Source organism: Artemia sp. Qi Xiang Cuo, chromosome 7 (assembly GCF_049724085.1).
Source record: "Artemia sp. Qi Xiang Cuo chromosome 7, ASM4972408v1, whole genome shotgun sequence".
NCBI classification, from domain to species: Eukaryota; Metazoa; Arthropoda; class Branchiopoda; order Anostraca; family Artemiidae; genus Artemia; species Artemia sp. Qi Xiang Cuo.
This window is the reverse complement of record NC_142800.1, coordinates 72,669,843-72,683,624: the sequence shown is the minus strand read 5'-3', so window position 1 is coordinate 72,683,624 and position 13,782 is coordinate 72,669,843. Positions and strand designations below refer to the sequence as shown.

At 34.8% G+C, this 13,782-nt stretch overlaps 1 protein-coding gene across 2 annotated transcripts in view; it reads right to left on the bottom strand.

Moving 5' to 3' along the window:
- Nucleotides 1–13,782, bottom strand: part of LOC148950664 (neuron-specific calcium-binding protein hippocalcin-like) — a 257,313-nt gene that overhangs the window by 42,178 nt on the left and 201,353 nt on the right. The gene's annotated exons all lie outside the window — the stretch shown is intronic.

The window sequence follows — 13,782 nt, the reverse complement described above, 5'->3', positions numbered from 1 at the left end:
GAACTTCCCCTTCAATTTGGAAATTTCAGAAGAAAGGGTTGGATATCCAGAGCAAGCAAATTTTAATTCCGGTGAAAAGCAAAAAGGGATGAAAAAACGAAGATATTGTTAGCCAGTGGTGTCGCTAATTGGGATATATTTTCATTTGTATAAATTGGAGAATTGTGTCCCGTTCTTTTCTTCAGCTCAATGTTTTAAGCACAATTATGCAGAAGTTCAGTTGTATACTGGGATCAAATCAAACAGTTCGTTGTAACAAATTTTAAGTAAGGAGTGACTCGGCTCAATAATAACCGAAACTCTAAAAAACAGAATTTTTATATTGCATAAAAAAAATTGGCTTAAATCTGTTACCTAACAACTCACCTTAGCACCAAACAATCCAAAGCCAAAGAAACCAAACATCAAGCCATGAAAAATAAATTTTTTTATAATCTATACTAGTCACAGGAGGATTGGAAAGGAAATCAATTGTACAAGGCGGAGGTACAGCCCCCTTTTAGGGTAAAATGGGGGCTACTACAAATTTTCAAATAGTAGTGAAAATAAAATGAAAATATTTGGCATGTATACGGAGAATTAAGTAGATTTTGTCGATAAAAGCTTTCCAGAAAAGGCTTTTATCCTAAGTTCTGTAAATATGAGCCTTGAAAAGATTTTGCTTTGAAATCGAAAAGAGTTTATTTCTTTTTTTCAGTAGTAAATTTTTCTCCCTAACTTATTTTCATAACTTTCTCGAGCCCTAGAAAAGCGATAAATCTTGTCAGCAGTTTTTTTTAGATGATTTTTTTTTTCTTTTAGATGAAACCTAATTTTCTTTGGTTTCACATCCCCAATATATAAAATTTTATAGAAAGGGCTAATTGAAACTTTGAAGTTGCTATTTTCAATGAAAATATACAAGAAAGTATTTTTCAAAGTATAGGGGGAAGGGACAAAACAATCTTGTCGTTGGGGCAATACCCCCCTGACTTTCAGTTGACACCACTGTATTGTAGCTGTCTCTTTACTGTAGATGGATTACTGTAGATGTTGGATTACTTAACCAACTCGCTACTTTCTAAAATGAACATAAAAATTTGATAGAAAGACAATAGAAGAAACAAGTTATGAAACTTTCAAAATGTAATATTCAAAATTTTGCAACATTTCAGGATATTTTTTTCAAAAAATCTCCCCCTTTTACTCTAGGAAATCTTCGCAAGCTTATTCTTTGAAAAAGTTTATCGAGGTGTCCTCGATATAATTTGAGATTCTTGTAAATAAAAATTTAATCCCGCTTCTGGCTTTCAATCCTAACCTAAAGAATGGTAAAACCTACTTCTTTTCCCAGTTCTTCTTTTGCATAAACTGCCTTAGCTTCATCCCTTTATTACAAGGACAGTCTTGAGTGGCTATAAATCGAATAACTTATTTAGGAAGCCGGAAACCAGTTCAGATAAAGCGTGATAATAAAATTAGGTTTCACACTTTCAATGAATAAAGAATAGAGAAAATTTTCAGAGAGAGAACGAGCAAAGAGTGTTTTCTAGTTAAATATTATCATAAATAACTTTGCCAAAGATTATGATCTAATACATTTGGCTCCTATGTTTTTATATTTAAAAAAAGGCTTCTTTGTAAATTGCACAGCTGGTGCTTATAGTAAGTAAGAAAGTCGGCCCAATAGTAAAAATCCCAAAGATCCATTGATCTCTATAAATCCAGTGATCTTAATAAAAATCACATCATCAGATTCAGAATTTAATAGAACTCTACGGCAGAGGTTTCGAGCTCCTATCTACAAAATGTGGAATTTTTAAGTTTTTGCCGGAAGAAAATCACGGATGTGTGTTTTTTTTCTGTCGTTGTTGTGCGAATGGGTGATCGTATCCAACCAATGGTCTTAGAAGATCAGAAGAGGGCTCATTCTAGCGGAAAATAAAATTTCTACTCCCCTTTTTAATTGACCAAAAAGATTTGAGGGTAACTATACACCCTTCCACGCTCTATTTTCCCAAAAGACATACTTTCGAAATTTTTAAAATAGCCATTTGGTTCAGCATAGTTGAAAGATTGAATAGCTATGCCTCTGGGGATGACATGGCCCCCACAGACCCCGAGAAAAGGGTTGTAAGTTATGCAATTTGCCCATGTTTATATATAATATTTAGTTACTGGGAAATGTACAGGATTTTTTAAGGGTATATTTTCTACTGGGGAAGATTCTCCACAGGGGTAATTTTGCGTGTGAAGGAAATTTTCTGGGTTAATTTTCTTGGGAAAGCCTTAATCAGGGCTGGGGGGATTCCCTGGCATGATTTAAAAATTGTAAGGGAATTAAATAAAACATAAACAATTTTTTTCAAAAGAAAGAAAGGAACAACATTAAAACTTAAAACAAAAAGAAATTATTCCGTATATTACATGGGCTTCCCCCTCCTCATCCTTTACTCTTCACGTTAAAGTTTGAATTTTTGTCCCAATTCCTTAAGGCCGACTAGTAAAACACAAGGGTGGTTGAATTTGGATGAAAAGCATTTTTGAAGACTTTAAGAACGAGGGACGAGGAAGGAGCAACCCCCTCATATACGGAATAATTTCTGTTCGTTTAAAGTTTTAATGCTGCTCCTTAATTTCAGTTGTTAAAACGTGTTATTTTTTATTTATGACATTGAAGAGTGACATTCGAAATAAAGTACTTTACCTGAACTTTATTGAGTGGAACACGCAAAGTTCATGGGCAATTGTCATTGTTTAATTACCTAAGCTGTGATTGCCGCTGCCCTTGCAGTAGAGCATTTGTCCTTTATGCCGTGATAATAAGGCGTAGCAACAAAAATTTGAAACGTAATAATAAGATTAAGTACGCCTCCATCAATGGCGGGGGGGGAATTAGCAAATATAAGGGTAGTACAAAATAATTTTTTAATGAAAACTTTTAGAACGAAGATACGTAAATATTGTGGATTTTTATCCTATGCAAAATTCAATCGTAGAAAAAAAACTCTTTAAAAAGGTTCAATTTTGAATTCAGGAGAGGATGTCACTTTCATATAATTGATATTGGGATAATTCAAATAATTGGTAACATTTTACGGAATTAGTGGAAAACTAACTCATTGATCTTTGAAAATATTTCAGACGGTCATGTAATATCTTGTCTTTTTTCTTTTTTTTTGTCATGTGAAACTCAATTATTGGTCAGGCACGAAGAGCTCTAGTAGCTCCCTTGCTGAGTCCAAAACGGGGCAGAAGGTATATTCCGGTTCCTCATTCCCTTTGGTGTTTTTTTTTCTTGTTATGTATGACCTATTGGCGCGTTGGTTTTGATTGATAAATTATGCTTGAATGCTGTTATGATCATATTTCATTTTGAGTTCATTTTAAGACTAGTTACGATTAACATATGATTATCCAAGGATGTCTTTTAAGAAGGATTTTTCTTTTCTTTATGTCCAAATTACAAGATAAATAGATCTTTTTTTTTTCTTAAAACAATTTTTATATTCACTTAAACAACAAAAGAGAATTAGAAAGCCAAAAAAATTATAACACAGGATAACCAAGAAAAACAAGAAATAAATCATTTGTTTTTATAACCTGTTATAAATAGAATAAATAAAAACAGCCATAACCTGAAATCCAAGCGAGCTAATTTAAAAGCAAAAAGAATATTAGTGTTCCATTCTTATCCGTGTTCCATTATTCCATATTTTCTACTACAAAAGGCAGATAATATCAGGTTCAAGATTTAAATTGTTTTATCCTTCTTGAGAAAGGGGAGGCAGTGACTAAGCCCGCTGATATGATGTTTTTTTACGGAGGATGCATGCCTTACAGGAGGATGCCCCCTCCTGTAAGAGGCTCAAAATATTTCGGCCAGAGAGTATTAAAACGCTAATGATAAGTGATGTTTATAATATCCTAAGTAGTAATGCTAAATCGAAAATACAGTGAAAATAAATTGATTGGCGGTGCTAGTGCCACTAGTTAGAGAAAAAAACGAACCGAAAAATAGACAAAAAATTATTCTACTTAACCCTTTTCTCGAAAATATTTCTTCATTTGTCAATTTTTTTTTATTCAGAATTTCAATGTTTATCCACCAATTGGAGTAGATAAAAAGTGTCAACCGTGATTAAGTAAATAAAACTTAAAAATAGTGGGTAAACTACAAGACTTGATATTTTACCAGATCTGTTTAATTTGTAGGCAATTGTATTAGACGGACGAATTGTTTATATTTAAGGTTTAAATATTTAATCCTTGTTTAAATATTAAACATATCAAAAAATTTGCTTTGAAAACTGCAGTTCTTCTATAGAAATATAAAGTCGAAAATAAAACAGTTTGTAGTTTTTTTTTATAACGTTTGGTATGTTGAATTTTCATTTGAAGTATTCAGAAAATTGCTTTGCTGATCAACACCATTATTGCTATAAGATCATATTATGATAATAAGATCATAATATGATCATAATCAGATGAACATGATATAAGATCAAATGGGTATGTGGTGCCAAACACAAAAATTCCTAGTTTGTTTTGCCGAGCCTTCTTAATAAAATGCATGCTATGTGCCTTCAAGTTTTTATTGTCCCTTAAATAGACTAAATAAAACAAAATGTAAACAGTTCTTTTTCTAAATAAAAGAAACACAGGAACTTAAAGATTGTTTTTTGTGCATATTTATTTTATCGTTACAAATATTTGTTATTCGTGCATATAATTGGCACGGTTTCGCAAATGTTAAAAATAGGTATGTACATTCATTACATACATACCATACATACCAAGGCCGTATCCAGGGGGGGGGTTTACCCGGTTTGAATCCCCCCCAAAAAAAAAATTTTTGACCGAGTCGACAATAAGTCGAAAATTAGTAAAACCTAAGTAAAAATCAGTATAATCAGTCGAAAACTGAGTCAAAAATTAGTAACCCCCCCCCCCCCCGAAAAATTCAAAAATTAGTAACCCCCCCCCCCAAAAAAAAAAAAATCTTGGATCCGCCCTTTATACATACTATACATTTGGTAGGTATTCTCCTATAAACTTAAGGTTTATTTACTGTAGACTTCAGGTTCCTCAAGTCTTAATGAAAGGGACCGCAATTTGACATTATGGCGATGGCTAGTGTGACAAGTTTTCAAACCCATCAGTTTTGAATGCCAAATTTGTTTTTATTAAAAATGTTTTTATTTTTTATATAGGCTTTGGAAAGAGTTGCTTTCTTTTGTCAATAAGAAATTTCATGAATAATATATCACTACATAATTTGTATCAAATTTTAATTCTAAATTTCACTTTACATTACACCTGTTCCTCAGTGCCTAAGTAGGTTCTTCAAACTGAATATAATTTTGATTATTTTTAGTTGACCAACCAAAGATCATTTCGTATTCTTAGATTGCTTACTTTACAGAAGAGCAAAGTGAAACAGCTTTCAGCCGTATATTAGTTTTTACTAGGTTGTCGTTGTCACTTTCATGCTAAGCACGGTCATGATTAGAAGCAAGAAATTCCAAGGGATATTGTATCTCCTTTCATGCCATAATTGAAAACAAGCAGTACTTAACATAGAAGAAGATTGAGATGGAAGTGAAACGTGATATCTTGCAAACTAAAGCTGCCACAAAGATGTCGAAACAATTAGGAAAATGTTCCTTTTTTCTAGCTTTGAGATAGATTTCACAGAATTTTTTCCTTCATGAAAAGGAAAGATACGCTAAAAAGTAAAAGCTCAGTATCGGAGGTTGTCTAATTTCGAGTTTTCTAAATATGAAAATAAGATTTTTCAAATGAAATTTAAGAACGATATTAAAATGGAAATGTTAAAAACTTATTCTGTACACAAGGATCGCCCCCCCCCAGCCTCAAGTCCACCAATTATTTCGTTAAATGTTGACCAATGCTTTCGTCGAAAGTCCTTACAGTAGGCCACCGTAACAGTGTTATTTAAAGATTCCGCTTAGAATATTGGTCCTAAAAGTTTTAATACTTAACGCTAATGCAAGTAACTTCAATAAATAGGATAAATAAAATAAAAAGATAATTGCAAAAAGTACTAGTATAATAATTAAAAAAATACGAGTAAATGCGAAAATTTCAACCTTTAAACATTATTATTGATAAATAAGGTATATTATGCACCATATTATTCTTTTGTTAGAGCATTTTCCCAAAAGTATTTAGAAAAAAAATACATTTTAGCGTAAAGGGTGAGAGATTGAATAGGGTAGTAGCGTTAATCAAAGCTTGGATATGTGAATGGAAAACATTGGATTGGAAGCAATCCTTATTTTCCTATTATTATGCAAGTTTAATTACGTTAATGACTATTAATGGCTCCTTTAAATTTGATAAGTTTATATTAAACTGTGAAAAAACCGGAATTTTTTTATGTATATAATGCTTGAATACATCCGTTTCATAGAGTTTCAGTTACTATTATCACGCGTCGATATTCTATCACAATTCTTTGCCCCAAAATCAAAGTGAAAATCAAAGTGAAAATCGAGGTGAAAACGAGAGGATTTAAATACCGCTTCTATAAAACTTTACTTTTCTAGATATTCTTCAGTATATTATTTTTACTGTTCACTTTTTACCCTATAGTAAAAATTTAGTTTAAAAATGTTAATTAAATACAAAACGAAAAATGATAATTAAAAAAGAATCCACAAAAGAAGCTTTTCAAAACGAAGTAAAGAGCTATATTAAACCAAAGACTAGCAAAAATAAAGTCAAATAGCAATTTAACCTTGAAACTAGCGCAAATCATTAACAATAAATGAATGAAATTCAAAACAAACAGTAACTAACCAAATCAAATTGAAAAAGAACAGAAATTACCGCGAACAGGAGAAGGGCTGACGCCTCTTTACAGCGGCATACGCAGGGGGGCCTCCAGGCCCGGGCCCAGCCTTCTAAAGACCAGAGTGTCATTTGTGTTTTATCGTAAACAAATTCTTTTGAGCTGTGGTTTTTATTTGTCATGCCATCAAAAAAAAGATTTCTGAAAAGAACTAATGGATGTAGATTGAAAAATTAATGTATAATTACATTCTTCCAGAAGTTTCAAAAATTTTGGATTTCTTAACGTTATAAAAGAGAAAACATTCGAAGTATATTCTGTTTTCAGTAAAGCACAAATGACACTCTGATCATAGGGAGCGTTAGCCCTTTTCTTACTCTCGATAATTCCTTTTCGTCTTGTGTTTGACGTGATTATTTATTGTTATTTCAGTTGCTTTTGGGTCCCATTTATTTATTGTTAGTGAATTCTGTTAGTTTTAGGCGTAAATAATTATTTGAGGTTATTTCTTCTCGTCTTCGGTTTAATACAGCCCATTACTTTTCTTTGAAAAAGCTTCTTTTGTGGAAAAAAAAATTCTCATAAATTTTGTTCGTTGTCAAATGAATTTTTTTTATTGGTAAATAAAAAGAATATTTGTAAAGCTTTTTTAATTTTTTCCTCCAGAATCAAGATTTTGGCTTGCTATAGATATTTTGACTATTTAAGATTTTAACTTGCCACAGACATTTTTTCAACAGCAGTAAAGAACGATTAAACTTTATTGCCGAGAGTGAATTTTCATGATAATGAAAAAATTCATTGCAATGACAAAAAAAAAAATGACACTTTTTGTAAGGAAACTTCGTTTGTTGACAGATAAAGGAAATAACGCTATTTATCATGAGACTTTGACGAAAAGGGGAAAAAAAATTAGATATAATAAAACGTTCACTTGAATTTTGTTCCAATTCTTTGAGAATGACCCCTGAATCACAAATGCCATTCAATTAGAATATAGCTGTTTTATATAGCTGAATATAGCTGTTAGCTGTTTAGCGTAAAGAGCGAGGTATTGACGAGGGAGTGAACCCCCTAATATACGTAATTATTTATGCATGTTTTAAGTTTTAATATTGTTCCTTACTTTCAGGTGAAAAAAATTGTTTTTTTAATTTAATTTCTTATCGTTTTTAAATGATGCTGCAAAATTTTACGCCCCCTTCATAGAAATGTCATGTAAATAGTGCTTCATGGAAAATTTTCTTCCCCCATAAGATATTTCTCCATGAACAGACCCTCCTACGTAACTTCCTCCCCCCGACCCCCCCAGAAAAAAATCCCCCCAGAAAATGTCTATATACTTCCCAACAACCAATCTTATATGTAAACAATGGGCAAATTTCATAGCTTGCAGCCCTTCCCCTGGGAACTGTGGGGGATTAAGTCATCATCAAAGACATAGTTATTAGATTTTTTTACTATGCTGAACAAAATGGCTATTGCAAAATTTTTATCGGGTGACTTTGGGAAAAAAATAAGCGTGGGAGGGGGCCTAGTTGCAGTTGCCCTCCAATTTTTTGGTCACTTAACAAGGGCACTAGAACTTTTTAATATCCGTACGAATGAGCCCTCTCGTGATATTCTAAGGACCACTAGATCTGTCCGATCACCCCTGGGAGAAAAAATAAAATAAAATAGACACGCATCCGTGATCTTTCTTCTGGTAAAAAATACAAAATTCTACGTTTTTGCAAACAGGAGCTTGGAATCTCTATAGTGGGGTTCTCTGTTACGCTGAATCTGATGGTGTTATTTTTATTAAGATTTCATGACTTTTAGGGGTGTATCTCCCTTTTTTTGAAAATAATGCAAATTTTTTCGTCACTTTTGATGAACAAGACTATACTTGATGAAACCTATATATTTGAAATCAGCATAAAAATCCAATTCCTTAAATGTATCTATTGATATCAAAATTCTGTGTTTAGAGTTTCGTTTACTATTCAGCCGGGTCGCTCCTTACTTACAGTTTGTTACACGAACCGTTTGGTTAAAAGTGATAACGGAAAATGACCTGAGTACAACATTCCACAACTTGCTCAGGGAAAAAGAAAAATTATAATGGAGGAAATAAATAAACTCATAGGTTGAAAAGTCAATGTTCAAACAAATACCTCCAGAAAATGAACGAACTGAAAGCATGGGCTCCGGCAGGGGAAGGGAGGCCATGCCCCCCTGGAAATTTGGGAATATATAGTAATTATAAGGAAACCAAAGGCAAAAGAGCAGAATAGGGGGAAACCATGGGAAAATGTGGGTTGTCACATTGCTGGCTGCCTGCCAATGGATTTTAACCCTTAATAAAGAAAACATAAGTTCTAATTTTATGAATGAGTGATCCCTTTCTTGTTTTCCAGAAACATCTTTTCTATCTGATTTGGCAAGAGCAACACAAAAAAAATCAAATTCTTTATAGTAATGAATGGTTAGTAAATAACGATCCTTGTCAATAACGAAAATATAAGATCTTAACGATTGATAACATTAAATCTTATGTTTGATGTTTAAAATTTTATGTTGATCCTAAATATGTAATTTTTTATATTTAGTACAGTTATTAGTACACAAGTAAGCTCTTATAATAATAGAAAACAACGTAATAAGGGCCAATTTCGGTAAAAATATTCCGTCATCTTTTGATTGCATTGCAAGAGTACCCATGAGCTTATATATGAAGCCACCAAAATCAGAAATGTTTCCCCTGAACGGAATGCTGGGATTTCTGAGTTTTGCCCCTGAATGGATACGTTTCTTGTGGTTTATTATCATTTATTTTTTTCCAGGAATGATTGTATTTATCTAGTTGTCACTTTGAAAAAGATTTAATTTTTTACAGTTACGAAGTATAAAGGTGTCAAATATATTAGTTTTTGGTATTCAAAATTAAATTAAAAATATTGAATAAAAATATTTTATTTTATTTTATTAATCTTAGTATTAATGTTTGACTTTGAACAAACTACTTTGGTAATGCGTTACTTCTTACAAGCACTGAATAGTCTAAAGGCATTAAACATTTTGGTATTGTATAACTAAGTTCAAAACTGTCGATATTATAGGCAGCTTAAAAAGAACGATGTTGGCACAATGTATTTTTTTCCCTTTAGACCAGGGCACTTTGTATCGAAAGAGTGGTCGTAGAAACTTCAAAAAGGGCTCATTCGATTGGAAATTGGAGTGGCCTGTGCCCTTTTGAGTATTCGAAAGTGATTGGAAGGCAACTTACACCCCTTCCACGCCAGACATTTCCTTAAACACATCCAATCAAAATTTTGAGATAGCCATTTTGTTCAGTGTAGTTGATAGCCATTTTGTTCAGCGTAGTTCAGCGTAGAAATTATGATTTTGAGGAGAACACTCCCCCAGAGCCCTCAGGGCAAGGGTTGTAAGTTGTACCCTGGGGGAATATAAGGTTTTTATAGAAAGTGTTGTCGTAGAAACTTCAAAAAAGGCTCATTCGATTGGAAATTCAACGGGCTAGTATCCTTTTTGATAGTCGAATGTGATAGGAGGGCAACTAACCCCCCTTTCACGCCCACCTTTTCCCCAAACACATCCAATCAACACTTTGAGATAGCCAATTTGTCCAACGTACTTCCACCCCCACCATTTCCCCATAGACATCCAGTCAAAATTTTGAGATAGCCATTTTGTTCAACGCAGTTGAAAGTTCTGAAATTTACATCTTTGAGCAGGTAACTCCCCCCACAGTCTTCGGGGCAAGGGATATAAGTTATGCCCTGGAGGCATATATGGTTCTTATGGAAGGAATGCTCGTATAGACTTCAGAGACGGCTCATTTGATTGGAAATTGAAAGTTCTAGTTTATGTTTTAAGCGTCAAAGATATCGGAGGGTAACTTTTTCCCAAATGCATCTGATAAAAATTTTTAGATAGCTATTTTGTTAAAGATAGTTCAAAGATCATATAAAAAAAACTCCGGTGTCGACACAGCCCCCATTACCCGGGAGGAGGCCCTGAGGGCATATATGGTTCTTATGGAAGGGATGCTCAAAGGGATGCATAAACTTCAAAGAGGGCTCATTTGATTGGAAATTGAAAGTTCTAGTTCACTTTTAAGAGTCAAAAGAGTTTGGAGGGAACCTAGCCCCCCTTCCACACCCTTTTTTTCTCAAACCCATCTGATAAGAACTTTAAGATAACCAATTTTTCAAAAATAGTTCAAATACCATGTAACGAAAAATCCGGGGTCAACACAGCCCCCTAGGGTCCGAGGGCAGGCGTTGGCAAAAACTTCAGAAAGGGCTCATTTGATTGGAAATTGAAAGTTCGAGTTCAGTTTTTAAGAGTCAAAAGATATTGGAGGGCAACTAGCCCCCCCATGCCTCTTTTTTCCCGAATACATCCGAAAAAAAGTTTGAGACAGCCATTAAGTTAAAAATTGCTCAAAAGTTAGATAACAAAAACTCAGTCGTCGACACAACCCTTCTGGGCATGGGGACAGGCGTTGTAAGCTATGCCCTAGGGTATATGTGGTACCAATAAAAGGGATTCTCGTATAAACTTCAGATAGGGCTCATTTGATTGTAAATTGAAAGTTCTAGTTCACTTTTTAATAGTCAAAAGAGATCCGGGGCAACTAGTCCCCCGCGTCTTCTTTTTCCAAAGCCATATGATGAAAATTTTGATATGGACATTTTGTTAAAAAAAAAATAGTTCAAAGGTCAGATAAGTAAAACTCCGGTGTCAATACAACCCCCCAGGGCCTGGGGGAAGGCGTTCTAAGTTATGCATTAAAGGCATGTATGGTTCTTATGAAAGAAATGCTCGTATAAATTTCATATAGGTCTCATTTGATTGGAGATTGATATTTCTGGTTCACTTTTTAAGAGTCAAAAGAGATTTTATGGCACCTAGCCCCCCCCCCCGTCCACACCCTTTTTCCCCAAACCCATCCGCTACAAATTTTGAGATAGCCGGTTTTTTTTTCAAAATTGTTCAAAAATTGGATAACATAAACTCCGGTGTCAACACAACCCCCAGAGCCCGAAGGGTTGGCGTTGTAAGTGTTGTCCTAGGGGCGTATATGGTTCTTATGAAAGGGATGCTCGTATAACCTTCAGAGAGGCATCATTTGATTGGAAATTGAAAGTTCTAGTTCACTTTTGAAGAGTCAAAAGATATCCGAAGGAAACTAGCCCCCCCACACACCCTTTTTCCCCCAAGCATATCCGATAAAATTTTCAAGATAGCCATTTCATTAAAAATAATTCAGATAAAAAAAAAACTCCTGTGTCAATGCAACCTCTCAGGGCCCGGAGGCAGGCGTTTTAAGTAATGCCTGGAGGGCATATACAGCTATTGTGGAAGGGATGTTCGTATAAAACTCATAGAGGGCTCATTTGATTGGAAATTGAAAGCTCTAGCTCACTTTTTCCGCATCAAAAGCTATCGGAGGGATATCAGCCCTGCCCCCCCCCCCCCACACCCTTTCCCCCCAAACGCATCCGATACAAATTTTTATATAGCTATTTTATTAGAAATAGTTCAAAGATCATAAAACAAAAACTCCGGTGTCGCCTCAACCCCCCAGGGCCCGGGGGCAGGCATTGTAAGTTATGCCCTTTGGGCATATCTGGTTCTTATGGAAAGGATGTTCGTGTAAACTTCAAAGATGGCTCATTTGATTTGAAATTGAAAGTCCTAGTTCGCTTTTTAAGAGTCAAAAGAGATTGGGTGGCACATCGCCCCCCCCCCCTTCCACGTCCTTTTTTCTCAAACCCATCTGATAAGAACTTTGAGATAGCTATTTTTCAAAAATAGTTCAAAGACTATATAACAGAACTCTGGGATGGACACAGCCCTTCAGGGCTCGAGGCCAGGCGTTGTAAGTTATGCCCTAGGGGAATATATGGTTCTTATGAAAGGGATACTCGTAGCAACTTAAGAATAGGCTCATTTGATTAGAAATTGAAAGTTCTAGTTCAGTTCTCGAGAGTCAAAAGAGATTGGAGAGCAACTAGCCCCCCCATGCCCCTTTTTCCCGAATGCATCCGATAAAAAGTTTAAGACAGCCATTAAGTTAAAAATTGTTAAAGTCAGATAACAAAAACTCAGGTGTCAACACAGCCCCTCAGGGCCGGAGGGCAGGCATTGTAAGTCATGCCCTGAGGCATATTCGGTTCTTATGGCAGGGATACTCGTATGAACTTCAGAGGGCTCATTTGATTAGTAACTGAAAGTTCGAATTCACTTTTGATAGTAAAAAGAGATCCGAGGGCAACTAGTCCCTCCCCCCAAGTCTTCTTTTTCCCAACTCATCTGATAAAAATTTTGAGATGAGACATTTTGTTAAAAAAAATAGTTCAAAGGTCAGATAAGAAACACTCCGGTGTCAATACAACCCTCTCCGGGCCTGGTGGAAGGCGTCCTAAGTTATGCCCTAAAGGCATGTATGGTTCTTATGAAAGGGATGCTCGTACAGGCTTCATAGAGCGCTCATTTGATTGGAAATTGAAAGTTCTAGTTCACATTTTAAAAGTAAAGAGATTTAAGGGTAACTGGCCCCCCCTCACGTCCTTTTTCCCCAAACCCATCCCCTATAAATTTTAGATAGCCAGTTTTTTTTAAATTATTAAAAAATTATATAAAAAAAACTCCGGTGTCAATACAACCCCTCAGGGCCGGAGGGTAAGTGTTGTCTTGGGGTGTATATGGTTCTTATGAAAGGGATCCTGGAATAAACTTCAGAAAGGGCTCATTTGATTGGAAATTGAAAGTTCTTGTTCACTTTTTAAGAGTCCAAAGATATCCGACGGAAACTAGGGCCCCCCCACCCACCCTTTCCCCCCAAAGCCTATCCGATAAAATTTTTAAATAGCCATTTCATTAAATATAGCTCAAAGGTCAGATAAGAAAAACTCCTGTGTCAACGCAACCCCCAGAGCCCGGAGGCAGGCGTTATAAGTGATGCCTGGAGGGCA